Source organism: Gallus gallus, chromosome 2, assembly GCF_016699485.2.
Source record: "Gallus gallus isolate bGalGal1 chromosome 2, bGalGal1.mat.broiler.GRCg7b, whole genome shotgun sequence".
In the NCBI taxonomy this organism is placed as follows: domain Eukaryota; kingdom Metazoa; phylum Chordata; class Aves; order Galliformes; family Phasianidae; genus Gallus; species Gallus gallus.
Window position 1 is genome coordinate 104,801,694 of NC_052533.1, and position 14,442 is coordinate 104,816,135.

General features: G+C 35.2%; 1 long non-coding RNA gene across 2 annotated transcripts in view; it reads left to right on the forward strand.

Moving 5' to 3' along the window:
• Nucleotides 1–12,953, forward strand: part of LOC101749116 — a 32,911-nt gene extending 19,958 nt beyond the window's left edge. For both annotated transcript variants that reach the window (XR_005857562.2, XR_005857563.2), the window contains one exon: nt 12,697–12,953. This is a non-coding gene — a long non-coding RNA (uncharacterized LOC101749116). The remainder of the gene's footprint in view (nt 1–12,696) is intronic.
• The last annotated feature ends 1,489 nt before the right edge of the window (nt 12,954–14,442 follow it).

A 14,442-nucleotide genomic window follows, 5' to 3' on the forward strand; every position in this document is an offset into this window, starting at 1 on the left:
GGATCTGTAGAAAATAGTTTTATTTTTCTGTAATATTCTGAAAATATTTGAGATATTATTCAACTCAACAGAAGGTTCATGAAATTGTTGAGAAAATTGCCATTCATGTCTATGTGCTTAAAATCAGGAAGTCAGATTTGGCAGTAGGAACATTACTTCTTGAGTTATTTTGCTAATAATTGTAAAATACACCTCAATAAAGTCCTCCCTTTTGTTAACATCTGTCACATTTTAAAATCATAGAACAAGTTTTCCAATCATGGCACTTCATTTGTAAAATGATGCAATGGTGATATCTAGCATCTCAAAGAAAAAAGTTTGAACTATTCTATGTGAATTGCTTAGTTCAGAGATATTTAATATATATACATGATTTGTGCATAACATATGCAATTATAGGGATATAAAACAGGTATCCAAGAGTAATTTTGCTATAAAAATATAAACAGAAAAGAGGTAAGTTGCAAGCATAGCAAGCACTCTCTCCTCCTCAACCACATTCTTTTGTAAAAAGATGCAGGTGTTCACCACATGAGAAGAAAAGGAATGAAACTTTTGAGAGTGCTCTATATGCAATAAATTTAATGCAATGTTCATGTGCACATCTGTTATGTATTGAAGTGTTTTTACTAGCAAATTTAAGGAATGTAGGAAGATAGAAGGACTACAGTTAAAAAGGGGGAAATGAGTTAACGTGAAACAACGTGAAGGTTTTCTGCTTTCAGTGAATGTAGTGATCAGTTTTAAAGCTAGGGAAAAAGTAGGGTCATTCTAGAAAGATATACACAGAAGGTAGCTTCTGTGAACTATACTAGCTTCATGTTATCAAAGAATCATAAAGAAAAGACCTCTGAGATTATCCAATCCAACCATCAGCCATCCCCATCATGCCCACTAACCACGTCCCTCAGTACCATACTCAGTACCACATGTTCCTTGAACACCTCCAGGGACGGTGACTCCACCACCTGGTGCAACTTAAGGCCTGGTCCAACTTAAGGCCATTACCTCATCCTATGATTCAGTTAGATCAAATTGATTCCTCACATTGGAGATTTTATCTTGTATGCAGGTTTGGTATCAGCAGGCAAGAAGTATCTGAAGGTTCTTTCAGGAACTCTATTAAAAGCCATGTAATTTTTTTTCGGAATGTCCTCCCTGTTTCCCCCCATGCCTATTGCCTTTAGTTTTTGAAGCCCAATATTATTCTTACCATTATTTGAAAAGGCATACTATAGACAAAGTAACATGACCTCCTAAAATATGGCCAATGACAAAAATGATATTTTTATTTAAAAGCTATGGTATGGGTGAATAATATAAAACAGCAATGATTTTTATTTTATTTTTCTTTTTATTTTGCACAGATTAGAAACTCAGTGAAAGCCTGTGGCAGTTGATAGAAATTTTTTTCTTTCAATTTGTCAGATATTGAATCAGATCCAGGGAGTTGAAAGGGACTTTTCACTGGTTCTCTCTGGAACTCCTGCAACTTATTTCAGTAGAGAAAAGTGTAATTTTTATTTCATGTGAAGAATTGCTCCTACTTTGGTACCAGAATTTATCCATCCTTTTCTTTATGTATGAATTCTAAAAAAGTAACCTTAAAACAGCTAATAGAAAAATACAGAGAAACATGCTTACGGACTTCAAACTGTTTTCCAAGTAGTTTAAACACATGAGGACAGCACAACAGACACTTCTTTGACCTATTCTGTGAACATACATAGCTGGAGTCTGAAAGGTATGCTAACAGAATATTCCTTGTAGCTTTCAAGAAGAAAGAGCTCTTTATGACCTCAGGTTTTTACATTTTCCCATTATGTAGATTGACTGTTTTGATAGGCTAAGGTGACTGATGATAGCTAAGTCTCAAGGTTGGAATGAATCTGATTGTCTGTGAATTGGTAGAGAAATGAATACTCAAAGCAATTGTCACTTACATTGTTGACATTGCTTAGATGAAAATCAACTAAAACTTTGAAGCAGTAAACAATCATGAGAATGGTCACTGAATGACAATACTGGCAGAATTGAAATGGTAAAGAAATCGGAATACAATAGAAGAAAACAAAATAATAATAAAAAGCTGAATATTGTCTTTCTTATCAGTTTCATTTTGATTGTTTATTTCTGAGAGGAGATGAAATGATCTCTTGCAATGGAAAAAATGTTGCAGGCACCAGCTACGGGCAGAGATCACACTGAATGTGATCGACCGTCATAGGGAAGCCCATTCCTTTAGGGAAACTGTTGTATCCATACTGCATTTTATAAGGTGTTAAGTGGCAAATCTGAGTTTGTTGTAAAAATGGAAACGTGAAGCAATCCTGATTTAGATACATATGTCCCAAAAACAAGGTATGAGATATACTCTGGTCTTCAGTGAGATTGTGTGTATCATCACATATAAGCCAGTGAGGAGTCCTCTGGGTTAATATTGATTTGGGATGATATATCTGTACACTGTGTAGTAGATTCATGTAGGATTACTGATTTAGCATTAATATATTGGTCTGAAAGTTGCAATGATTTAGGAGTAATTAAAAAACCTCAGCTGTAGGAGCAGTATGGGTGTGTGTGTGAAGTAATCACACATTTTTCCAGTTTAATTTGCCACAAAATTTGAATCAACACCAGCCCTTTAGATAAAGATATGATCTCAGTCTTTGTGTGATAGATTAGTCCACAGAGTGGCAAATATTCTGTGATTCATAACCCTGTCAAGTTCTTTAATGTTTTTGGAAGGCCAACTGTAAAATTGTAATGGGATACTCAATATTGAAAGGCTAGTTAAATAATTTTATGATGGTGGAAAAGGTGCTGAATGTAATAACAAATGTTTAAAATAAAAGCTGTTTTAATTGATTTACCAAGATGTTTTCAAAATGAAAGAAAGGCACTGCACTCTTTAAGTGCTTCTACCTAGTAACAAGCCCTTACTCTCTACTTTGTGAGTTACTGAAATTCATGGTAAATGACTTGTAGTATTCCAGAGATAGAGCTTAAGAGAGGAGAGCTAGTGTATCTACTGCTGAAAGCCTGTTGTTTTTCTGTTTTGTTTTGTTTTTTGTTCTTTTTTTTTCTTTTTCTGAAGGTTGATCGATTTGTTAGGGCAGAATTTTTGCTTATAGAAAATTGCTAGAACCATTGACACATCTGCTAAATAGGGAACAATGTTTACGAGCAGTATGTGCAATTTAATGGTAATAACTGCAGTGAATTACTGTGCACTAGAATATCTTCCAAGTCTTGTATCTTTCATCACACACCTTTTTTGTGCTCAGTAATCCCTAAACTTACATAATACAGAGAAAATGGCATTCAAAGTGATCTTTATGAACGTTTTTTGTGTTTCATAGCTTGAAGATAAGAGCTTCTGTCTGCTGTGGAAAGTCTCTGTCAACAGAATCTGCTTGATCAAAGCATTCTTTGTCAGTTATTAGTAGAAGGAGTGAAAATCCACTAAATTGTGATTCTCTGTTATCTGTAGCATTTTCTGCTTGCAGCTTTTGCAATTTTCATGCTTTCCAAATTGTAACAATAGTTTAACATTTCAAATATGTTTTTGGCATGCAGCTAGGAGAATATCAGGGGAAGTGTTTGTTTCTTTTCTTTAGAGAATAATTTAGTTTTTTTTTTTGTTTTGTTTTGTTTTTGTTTGTTTGTTTTTTTCCTTCCCTTATTCGGTTTGTTCTGTTCTCCATCATTTCTGGTTTCTGGACTTCTATAGCATGTTGATACGACATATTAACCATCACTGTTGAATGGGTCCCTGCTTAGCTCTCCTGGTAAACTAAGATGCTGTCACATTTAGGACACTGTAAAAAACAAGCTAAGAAAAACTGAAACACTTTCACTGTAAAAGCAAATGATTCGTATAGACGCAATTGAAAAACACAAAAAGCGTGAGATATGAGATAAGATTAGAGTGTTTGTTTATATCCTGTTTCTGTAAAAGGTGCCCTTCCAGTATCCTCTCATCTCTCCTAAGTTATTCACTCTCCATTTTGAAAATCTGAATATAGTGTATTTCCCCCTTCCTGTTTCCAATATTTTTAAACAGTGGAATCACTCGAGTGACTGACTTCTTCCACTATGCTTCATTAAGTAATTGAGTTAAATTGATTCAAAATAAAGTGACACACTTTATTTCACAAAAATTGGTTTGAATCAACATTTACCTTTTTCTCACATTGCCTCTTTATTACACACTTCTTCTCTTCAATGTTCACAGAATTCTTCTATTGTCTTTAGCAAGGCAAGTAGCGATCATAGGCGTTGTTCAGATATATCTGCAAAGAATGCTGTGCCAGAACCTTTGTGCTCCTAGATGGTGATTAGAGCTGTTTTTAAAATCCTACTTACTTTCACATCACTCAAGAAAAATATCTCCAAGCTATTTTTTCCAGATTACCTAGGAAGGTTTTCAGAGAGAAAAGAAAAAAAAAAGAAAAAGAAAGAAACAAAGGAGAGAAAAAAAAAAAAAAAAAAAGAGGGAAGGAATTAAAAAGACATCGGAAAATATGCAGAAGCTCAAAAATGTTCATCGGAGAATAAAATAAAATTTGTAAGTCTTCTAAAAAAATGTCTACTGGACTGTAAGAAAAAAAATAACTTCATATTTAGTGGATAATAGAAAATATATGGGGAAAAATAAGAGAAAAATCTATTCAGTTTTTTTCCATTGAAAAAAACTGGAGAAGATAGTGACCAAAGTAAAAGAAAAAAAAAAAAAAGTGAAGGCATTCATCAAAAATGTTTCCACACAAAGTATTCAATCAGGTCTTTCTTCACTGTCTTTCTTTATGTTTATTATTCACTGATTAACATTTTAAATCATTGAGAGTTTTTAGCTGGACACTGAATGCCTGAAAATAAGGAGGATTTATCACCGTAATCACTGATTCCAGATGAATTCCTGAACTTCAGTCCTTCATTAGCATATCAGTTATATTATCCCTGACATTAAATTGCAACAGATGATAGTAATCAGGAAACAAATAATAAACCTGAAACCTGTGTATCTGTGACACTTCCTCATCTGATAGCTGCTGGCAACAGCAGGTTCCTTTAATAGGGAAAGTATACTTCTAAAATGTCAGTGATTGCAATCAGATTTTCTTTGAATGTATTTGCTTAATATAGCAAGAGGAAAAGAAAATAAAAACTAGAAAATCTGTTTTTATTTTCTCTTTGGTCTGAATTCATCTCAGTATCGCTATAGAAACACCAACGCTTCATTGGTTAAGTTGCTCAACCAGATTAATGTTCCAGTACTTTTTCCTGGAGAATAGATCTAGACTTATAGATTGTAATATGGCTAATGATCCATTTCTCGTCTTGCTATTGTTGTAAGATTGCTATTTATAATTTCTTATATGCACAATGTGCATTTTAAAGAATATTACCAAGGGAGAGAATGCTACTGATGCTAATCCTTTAATATTCAAATAACAAAACTAATCCAGTAAACTGGACTGCAGTAATATTATCTCGTGCAAAAAAAAAAAAAAAAAAAAAAAAAAAAAGGAATCCTATGCTATGAAAATATATATAATCACTGTCTGCCTTGTGGTTTTTCTTTACTATATTTTGATTTTTCTCGTTTTTGGGAGGTTAGATTTGTTTCATACTGAAACTTAAAATCCAAGAAACTCCTTTTCTTCACGTGAGAGTATTCGTGTGTACACAATTTAGGCTGAAATTAAGGCACATGTAAGCTTGTTATCACCTGAATTACATGAGTAGCCATCAGTATTAATTTTATCAAAGTCATTTTTGAATAAACTGGCATAAAGAAATTGAGAAATTGTTTTAGACTTCTGTAAGAGACAATTCTTTTATATCATTGACTCAAAGTTTGCTGAGGAACAAGTCCAGGCAAGTCCTGGGCAAAGGCAGAGAAATCTTTTGTCTTGAGGACACTGATGGACAGGTCCTGGCTAAGGATTGTGAAATCCTCTAAGGAGCACAGATGGACAAGGCCAGGGGCATCGAGAGAGAGATAAGCTGCTGCTAATGGCCGGGAAACGGTCTTTTTGTGTGGACTTATCTCAAGGAAAATGGCCATCTCAGGAGGTATGCACAGGACTCTTGCTCAAGCACCCAGGAATGTCACGTAGGCAGCAGAAAATGGAGGATAAAAGAGGGTCCAATAACCACAACGGTGGAAGCTGATCCTTCACCACAACCACGGCAACGGGAGAGGCTTATCTCTCACCACGACAGACTTGAGGGGTTCTCTGCCAACTGATCTCTCACCGCAACGTGTAGACGGATCTCTACGTGGAGACTGATCTCTCACCACGACACGAGCTTCCTGCCTTCCGATCCTCCTCTACGGACCGTTTGCTGACGGACTTCCCTGGGCCTGCTACCTGAGACCTGCTGCTTCCTCCCTGACCTGCATCCTCTCGCTGCCCCAGACCGGCCTCGCTGCTCCTGCCCTTCGGCCTCGGACTGTCGGAACGTCGTGCAACGGGACTGCTGCCGGATCCTGGTGGTGACTATCCCCGCTTTACGCAATTCTTGCCTCTTTCTATCTTTTCTATCGCTCGCCTTCCCTTCCCCATCACCCCAATCCTTAATAGCGTCCGTCCTCCCCTTTCCCCATCTCCCTTATTAACATTTGTAATAAACTGGTCGGACCAACATTTGAACCGTTGTTTCTTAATCTCACGCCGGGCATACATATTTCAAAGAACCTCCTCTCCCTCCTATAAATTGGAGCGAGACAACTTCATACCTCAAATCAAAAGGTTTTGATTGTAAAGCTCAGACTAAATGGTTTTGGGAGACTTTTATAATAGCTATTTCATGGGTAACAGCTAAAAGTATGGATAACTTCATTTTTTTTTTTAATTTATTTTTTCACAGATGAAGCTTTTGTAAATTCATAACCATTCATTTGAATGAAGCATGTGGATACTAATAAATATTTATTTTAGTCATATGGCATAGTTTTATTCTTTTTTGTGTAACATTCATAGTCTGGAAGATGCTATTTTATTAGAAGAATTGTTTACCCACTGGTGGAGATGAAGAAGTGTGAGTGTCTACTCTTCTCTGAACTGTAAGAATGTCTGAAGGGCAGTCAAGAATAAGCCAAGAAGAGGCAGTCAAAGAGCAGTTCAATGCAACTTGCTAAGCATAGTTAGTTTGATACTTACCATAAACATATCTTCCTGATGCTTGTCAGTAAAGGTTTTTTTTTTTTTTTTTTTTTGTGTGTGTGTGTGTGTGTGTGTGTGTGTGTGTGTGTGTAAGGCAATTTGTGGCTAGCTCTTCCATAAAGCAAGTAGAATATTGAACCGATTATCCTAGAATCCTATCAGCTTGTGTTTCTGCTGTAGATTTTGGAATGAAGCAAAGCAGAAAGAATCCCAAGGTGGACATAAACTTCAATGGTGTAAATATCGTTGATTTGTGAAGGGATGCAAGACACTGCAAAAATATACTGGTGCTGAAACATGTCTGGTAAAGAAAAAGTCATCGCTGGCTCTAGTTCTTTTAGGTTTGTGACTCTTGAAGGCCTGTCTTTCCCTTCTACAGCTGTTTAATGTCCACTGTTATTATTGATGCTACTTTATGTTCCATGGTGCAGGAGCTTCATTTGAACAGAATAAACCTCAAAGGGCAGTTGCCCTGAGGACATAGTAGAGTAATAAGATGCAAGAAGGAGAAATATGGAATATGAAAGTAATGGTGACACGATAAACTCCTGTTAGATCAAAGGCAGAGAGGCATATTGCCCTTAGGACAAGGACGCACACTTGCAAAATGGCATACTTTGTAAATGAGATGAAAAATAAAATGAAAAGAAAAAAAACAAACCACAATTGTTCAATGTGGAGCAAAATGCAGGGAAATCTAGTTGGTGTTGTGATTGATTGAAGGAAAGTTACATTGATCAGGTCTGTGCATTAATAGGCTGCAACACAGAACACAAATTACGCTAATGAATAATGTATATAACATGTTTGTTAGCTTTATGAGTCCACAGGATTTACAAACATTAAATGAATCACAGAACTGTACTGAAAGGCTGAGGTCTGTAATTATAGAAATGTACAGCTGAAGAGAATCTTTGAAGGTTATCTAGATTATTTTTCTGTAGGAGGCAGAATCAGTTATACCCAGATTACACCAGCATCATTTATATAGTTTTCTTAATTATATCTAGTATGTCCAGTGAAGGAGATTCTGTAGCCACCTTGGGTTGCTATTCACGACTTTAATTGTTGTCATAATTAGAATGCTTTTCCTAATACCAGCTTCATTGTGTGTTGTCTTAATGAAGACAATTTATTTTCCTTAGATGTCCTCAGTGGACAGTATTCTTTTTATGGATGAAAAACTGGCTGAGTAGAATGAGTCAACGTGGAAGGTGGATTTTGTTCAAGGACACGGAAGCAGCACTTTGTTCAGTTACTTAATATAAAAACGTGTGCCAGATAGGTCTTAGTGTATATACTTTTTATTACTCTCCTAAATACTTTTATATACTTTTGAGCATGATCTGATACAATAATATATAGTAAGTGCATAGTCAACAAATGTACAGTTGGAAGAGTAGCATGGTTGGGATGGTACTTTACAGGTGTTATAGTTGGAAATATTATCATGGTGGAAGAGAGACAGTCAAAGAAGAAATGCTTACCCATATCTGAGGATCTAGGCTCACAGAGGAAAACTCCAAAAAAGAGGGATCTCCAGAAAGAGATCCTTCCCCAGTGGTAGCCAGCCCTTAAATGAGGTCACCTGTACTCCCACAGCTGACCCAGTCCTTGCCTCAGGTGGTCAATCAGTGGTTCAGGCCATGACTCAACAGTTCCCATACAGTAATTCTTTACTAATTATTCAAGAAACATAACACGTAGATGATGAATGAAGTAGCCTTACATTGATACATGCAATATATGATGAATTCACTGTCTTCCTTCACAAAGCAAAATCTGTTGTATCTAGGCAGAGTAAAAGATAGTTTTTCTCCTGTGATTAGCCTTAAATAATCAATGAGTGAACAAGAGAAGAGATTCTGCCCCAGACAGTTCCAGTACTCTTAACATGGAATTCTTGTCTCCCATCATAAAGTCACTGTTTAAGGTATGCAAGGCATACAGCTTTATTTTGTCCTACTGTGCATATTATATCAAACACATCTAATAACAATTAGGGACTTCAGTCTTTGGATCACTTAATCTCTTTGTTGCCTATACTTATACTTATCAAAAAGTAAGAATTTTTCCATTCTGTAATTTGTAGAGAGAATAGAAATTTTTAAAATATATTATTGTTATTATCCTTTCTTTATATTCTTGCCTTGAAAAAAGCAGCCCTTCACTAATGACTTATGAATATTCACCAGTTCAGGCTATGTAATCATAAGGATAACTTTTTTCTGACAATAAATCTATTAACAAAATCAAAAGCAGACAGGTAAAATGAAGCTTCATCTCCAGTCTTTAAATACTGAAAAGTATCTTTCACTCCATACAGCACATAGCTACCAAAATAGATTTCATCAGAAAGAATAAAAATATTGTTGGCTTCAGTGTTTTCTGTCTCTTAAAAGTGGTGGTAGGAGAAGTGGCTGCCTTATATGAAAAATCACATTTGCTTAGAAAGTCTCGTGTCAAGTAAAAAATGAAGAAAAATGCTGACAATATTATTTTGTAACTATATATATATATTTTTCAATTCGCCTGAAATATATTTCTTTTCCTGTGAGTGTGACCACTGCAGAACCTTATCTGATGCATTAGACAGGCTAATTTTTATGTAAGCATGCCAGCGTGTATTTTTGCATGGAAAAAGTATGGTCACACTGAAGCCATAATACTTTTATTATTTATTAAAAAGCATTTGGTTTTGTCAGTCTTATGAGCAAATTCACTAAATCATATTCACTCTTCAGTACATGTCTGCAATCTGTATGTCCTCAATTAGCTTCCTAAAATACTTGTATCTACTGGAATATAGTGGGACTATTGTGCCATTTGTTTTATTAATCTTCGCAATCAAATATTTCAAATTGAGTGTACTGTCATTTTAAGTCATGCAAAAACATATAATTACACAGAACATATAAAATTCTTTTCAGTGCAAAGCCTTCATCAGTTTTCATCTGCTGAGCACAGAAGCAAAGCAATTTTAGTTGGTCCTCTGAAATTTAAGTAAAGAAGTAGAAATGATTTCTTTTTTCAAGACCCCACAACAATGGCATAGTCATCAGCACCATCATTTTGCAGTGAGCTCTGCCTGACTATAGCTACATAAATAATCAAGAAACTGGATCAAGATGGATTTTTCTTCCACCTGTGATCAACTATCCATCTACATATATATTTATATCATGAATTGACCATTTCTTATCCCACGACAATGCACACAGATTGGATAATTTCAGTTCAACAAATCAAATAAAATTATAGTAAATGGTCCTTCCAGTCTTTAGGTACAATCAAAGTTCTGTAAAAGCATGCTAATAGTTTCTCTTAGTGCTGGATAAATAGGAAATAATCTTGCCTCAGCTACAGCTCTTCCCAAATCTATACTACCTTCCCACTCTTTGAAGTCATCACAGCATAAGATGGCCCATCAATCAGAAACTATTACAGAACAATGCAATGATATATGCTTGATGAAGTTTCAAGGTCTTTTAAGTAGAGAAAGGTTTGGGCTATAGTAGAGTATCCTCCACCTAATTCGTTCTTGAGATTCAAAGTTCAATCTTTTTGTCCAGAATGGAGACCTTACCAGAGGTTTGTTACTCATTCACACTTTTAAACGTTTGTACAACATAGGTGTAATTTTATCAGCTGTATTTCTCTGAAACTTTGAAGGCAAAAGTTTTGGAACCATGTCTTATATAGGTGCATAAGCTCTACCTGGCACCACAAGGTGCTAGCCTCAGCTAGTGTTTCTTGGTGTTACCAAGATAGCATCCAAGGTGATGATAAGGTTCTGTGATATTGTCTGGGCCAGGGTAACCTCTTCTTGCTCTCTTCTCTTCCAATTTATTCTGAGTTTGAGACCGTCCCCTGTGTCAGGTGTTAATAGATTACCAAGTAAGCACTAGACAAACATTCATTTCTGTCAGAATGACACTGTCTCTGACTCCAGCACAAAAAATGGCTGAACTAAGTCAGCTTTGGACAGCTGGTTGATTTGGGAAGACATTACTAGGCACAATTTGTAGAAGACTATAAAGAACATATTAGAGTTGCAAAGCACTGCTAGCAATCTCATACAACTGAACCTGGTTTAATTTCTCTGCCACTATTTGTTACCACAGTGTCTTATGGAAAGGCAGAAGAGCAACTAATTTGTGCCTTGGTTGCCCTCTCTTGGAGATGCTTTGGTGGTAGAAGCATAGTTGGAGCCTGTTACTTTAAAATAAAATTCCATTTGATGTTGTAAATGCTCTAGAAATGTAGTCCTAGCAGTTTGCTAGATGCCCTTAAAACCCTTCCAGGCTGACATATTTAAGTAGAGGCAGCTTAATTCTCCAAATCAATATACATGGGGAAAAAAGTCAGCTGGTGTTTGACAACAAGATAATACAAGTTGTATGACTCCTTTCAGCCTGCTCAATTATTATGAAGGCCAGGGATTATTTAACACACTTAAGAGTTGTTAATTTTCATAGCAGTAGCTTGCAGACAGCCTAAATTAAAACAGACTGCTGCTGTGCTGTTGCTTTGGATAATCTCTCAGTTAGGTGCTCTGAATTTCCAGACAAGTTCATTAAGCACAAACAGACAGAACTGCGGAATTTACACATGCAAAATATTGCCAAGCAGATGTCAGAGTTTGCTGTACTGGGCCGTGCCAATGCTGCATTCTTCTCCTATTTGCATATCACCTCATGTTTTCTGGTATTATGCTAATTGCTGCTATATATAGTATGTGGCCACATGCTATCAGAGTTTAAAATAATGTTATGGCATTTTATCTTGAAATGTGGAATAATTTATTAAGAAGTAGTCAAGTAAATGTATTTATAAATAAATGCAAAAATGACTGACTTTCGATGAAACAGCCAGGCAAAACTCAGTGTTGTGCACATAAGGAACTGACCCAGAACCTGATTCAGTCCTTATTCACTATTCTGTTTGCAAATAACTATCTCTTCTCTTTCTGAAAACCTCACAGTCATTAAGTAGATTTAGCTGAAAAATCAAGTGAGGTTGCATATCAGTAACATTAATAGTTTTGTAAAATATGTATACTACTTTGAATAGAACCTAGAAAGCCTGGCTTGCTGTAAAATATGCTTAATGTCATGTTAACTGAATAGTAAGATAAAATATAAGGAAAAGGGTGATTAGATTTCAAGGTAGAATGCTATTGGCTTTTGCAAGTAATATATAGCTTATGGTAAAAGAGGTGTGGTAAAGAGAAAACAGTAAGGAGGATAGATGACTAAGAGAAAAGGGTTATTTTTGAAAAAATTTTGAGGTTCTCAATAGGTATTGGTGCTGACAATGAGGTAGGAGGATTCCTTTAAAGGGACTGAAATGATTGAATACTAGCATCTACATCTTGCAGAGAATATGTAATCCAGCATTATTTTCTGTCTTCTGTATTTTGGCAGGTTGACTGAAAGGTTATTTTTTAAAAATTTATTTATGTTTTAATTATCCATTAATAATCAAACAAATACCTAAACATATCTATTTATGCGCACAGGAAAAGTTCCAGAGAAGGACGGAATAGTCTGATGTCACCAACTTGAAAAGCACATGAAGAAATATAATATTGGAAGAACCACAGGAAATATTTGCTAAAGACAAGAATTGATTGAGAAGATGAACAAATATTTTCAAAATATCTGTAATATATACAGATATAGATCTTGTCCAAACAGGAACATGACAGAAGAGGACAGGATGATAAAAATAGTCTGAATTCGTTTTCCAACAGCTTTAGAGATGAAGATTTTTGCAGTAAGTTCTTAGAAAAAAATATTTACGTCAAACTTCACATTTATAGATCACAATCATCTTTGCCCACTAACTGGAAACTCAAGTAATTTAATTGTATGTATATATTCATATACAGACACAGATATGTTAATACCTGTACCTGCATAAATATGTGAATATATGTATATGTACACAATTATTTGTCATTTTGGAAGAAAAATCACTAGATTTTTGCAGACATCAGAGAAAGTCGTTAACAACCTTGATTTTTGACACCAATGAAAGACCCCCACAAAATTTGCTTCAGCTGGGCTTTGAGCCCATAAAGAATGATTTTAAATATGGCAAAGTACTTAAATTTAAGAGCTAATTTGAGAATCTTGAAATGTATGATATTAATAGTTCATGATTCCATGTGAATGCATTTTTTTTCTTTTTCATGTTGGATGACAAACTGAAAATCTGAAAAGAATCTGTTCTGAGCAAACTGATATTAAGATCTTCCATGACTTTTTAAAAAATTTGAAATTCAACCTCAAACCTAACCACACAAATTACTGTAATTATAACATTATTTTGTTATGTTTGAATAGACACTCAAATTGCTGTATAAATAACATGAAATCCTCATCTGAGTAATTTTTGATGAAACATTTCAGTATGTGACCAGTTCCTTTACCCTCAGATGTACAGCCTCCTTTTTATGTATTTGTTATACCATCTTTTTTTTAATCCAAGTCATCCATTTTGAATTAATATAACGTGTTCATCACTCAAAACAACAAAAGTATTAAAAACTCCCTGCTTTTTCAATTGAGATTTCAGAGAATCATAGAATCATAGAATGGCTCAATTTGGAACGGGCCTAAAAGCCCACCCCATCCCAATCCCCTGCCATAGACAGGGTCACCACTCATTAGATCAGGCTGGCCAGGACTGCATCCAACCTGGCTTTGAAATGATTTGGATGTACTTTTGAATAAGGAATAAGGCAATAGTGTTCATCAAATTTAAAGAGAAAGTAAAAAGATAGATGCTCGGGGGACAAGAATAATAATCAATTAGCATTAGCAGTGTAGGTTAGATGGTAGCAACACCACCTGAACAAACAGATTATAGTGTACCTATATTATTGGATTTAGTTTTTACAAATAGTTTCTTCCTTTCCTAAGCTTTTCTGTCTTCTGATAGCTCACTTTGGCCATTGGCTGGTGGATTTTGAAATAGTCTCTCTGACAAAAAGAATGGTGAAATTCTGGCAAAATTAGTATTACTGTGTGTCTCCAAAGTGCTGACATAATAGTGCATTATAACTTCTTTCTTTAACATGTCAAAGGAATCTGAAATTGTTAGGATATATTTTTTTAATGTTTTAAAGACCTGACACATTTTTGGCCCCATCAGAGCATTCATAAAATCTCAATCAGAACACTTCTTTGTTGCCATATTGTTTGGTTAACCTTGAATGAATCTATTTACTGAATGCTTTGAGTGCTTACTGATTATGGGG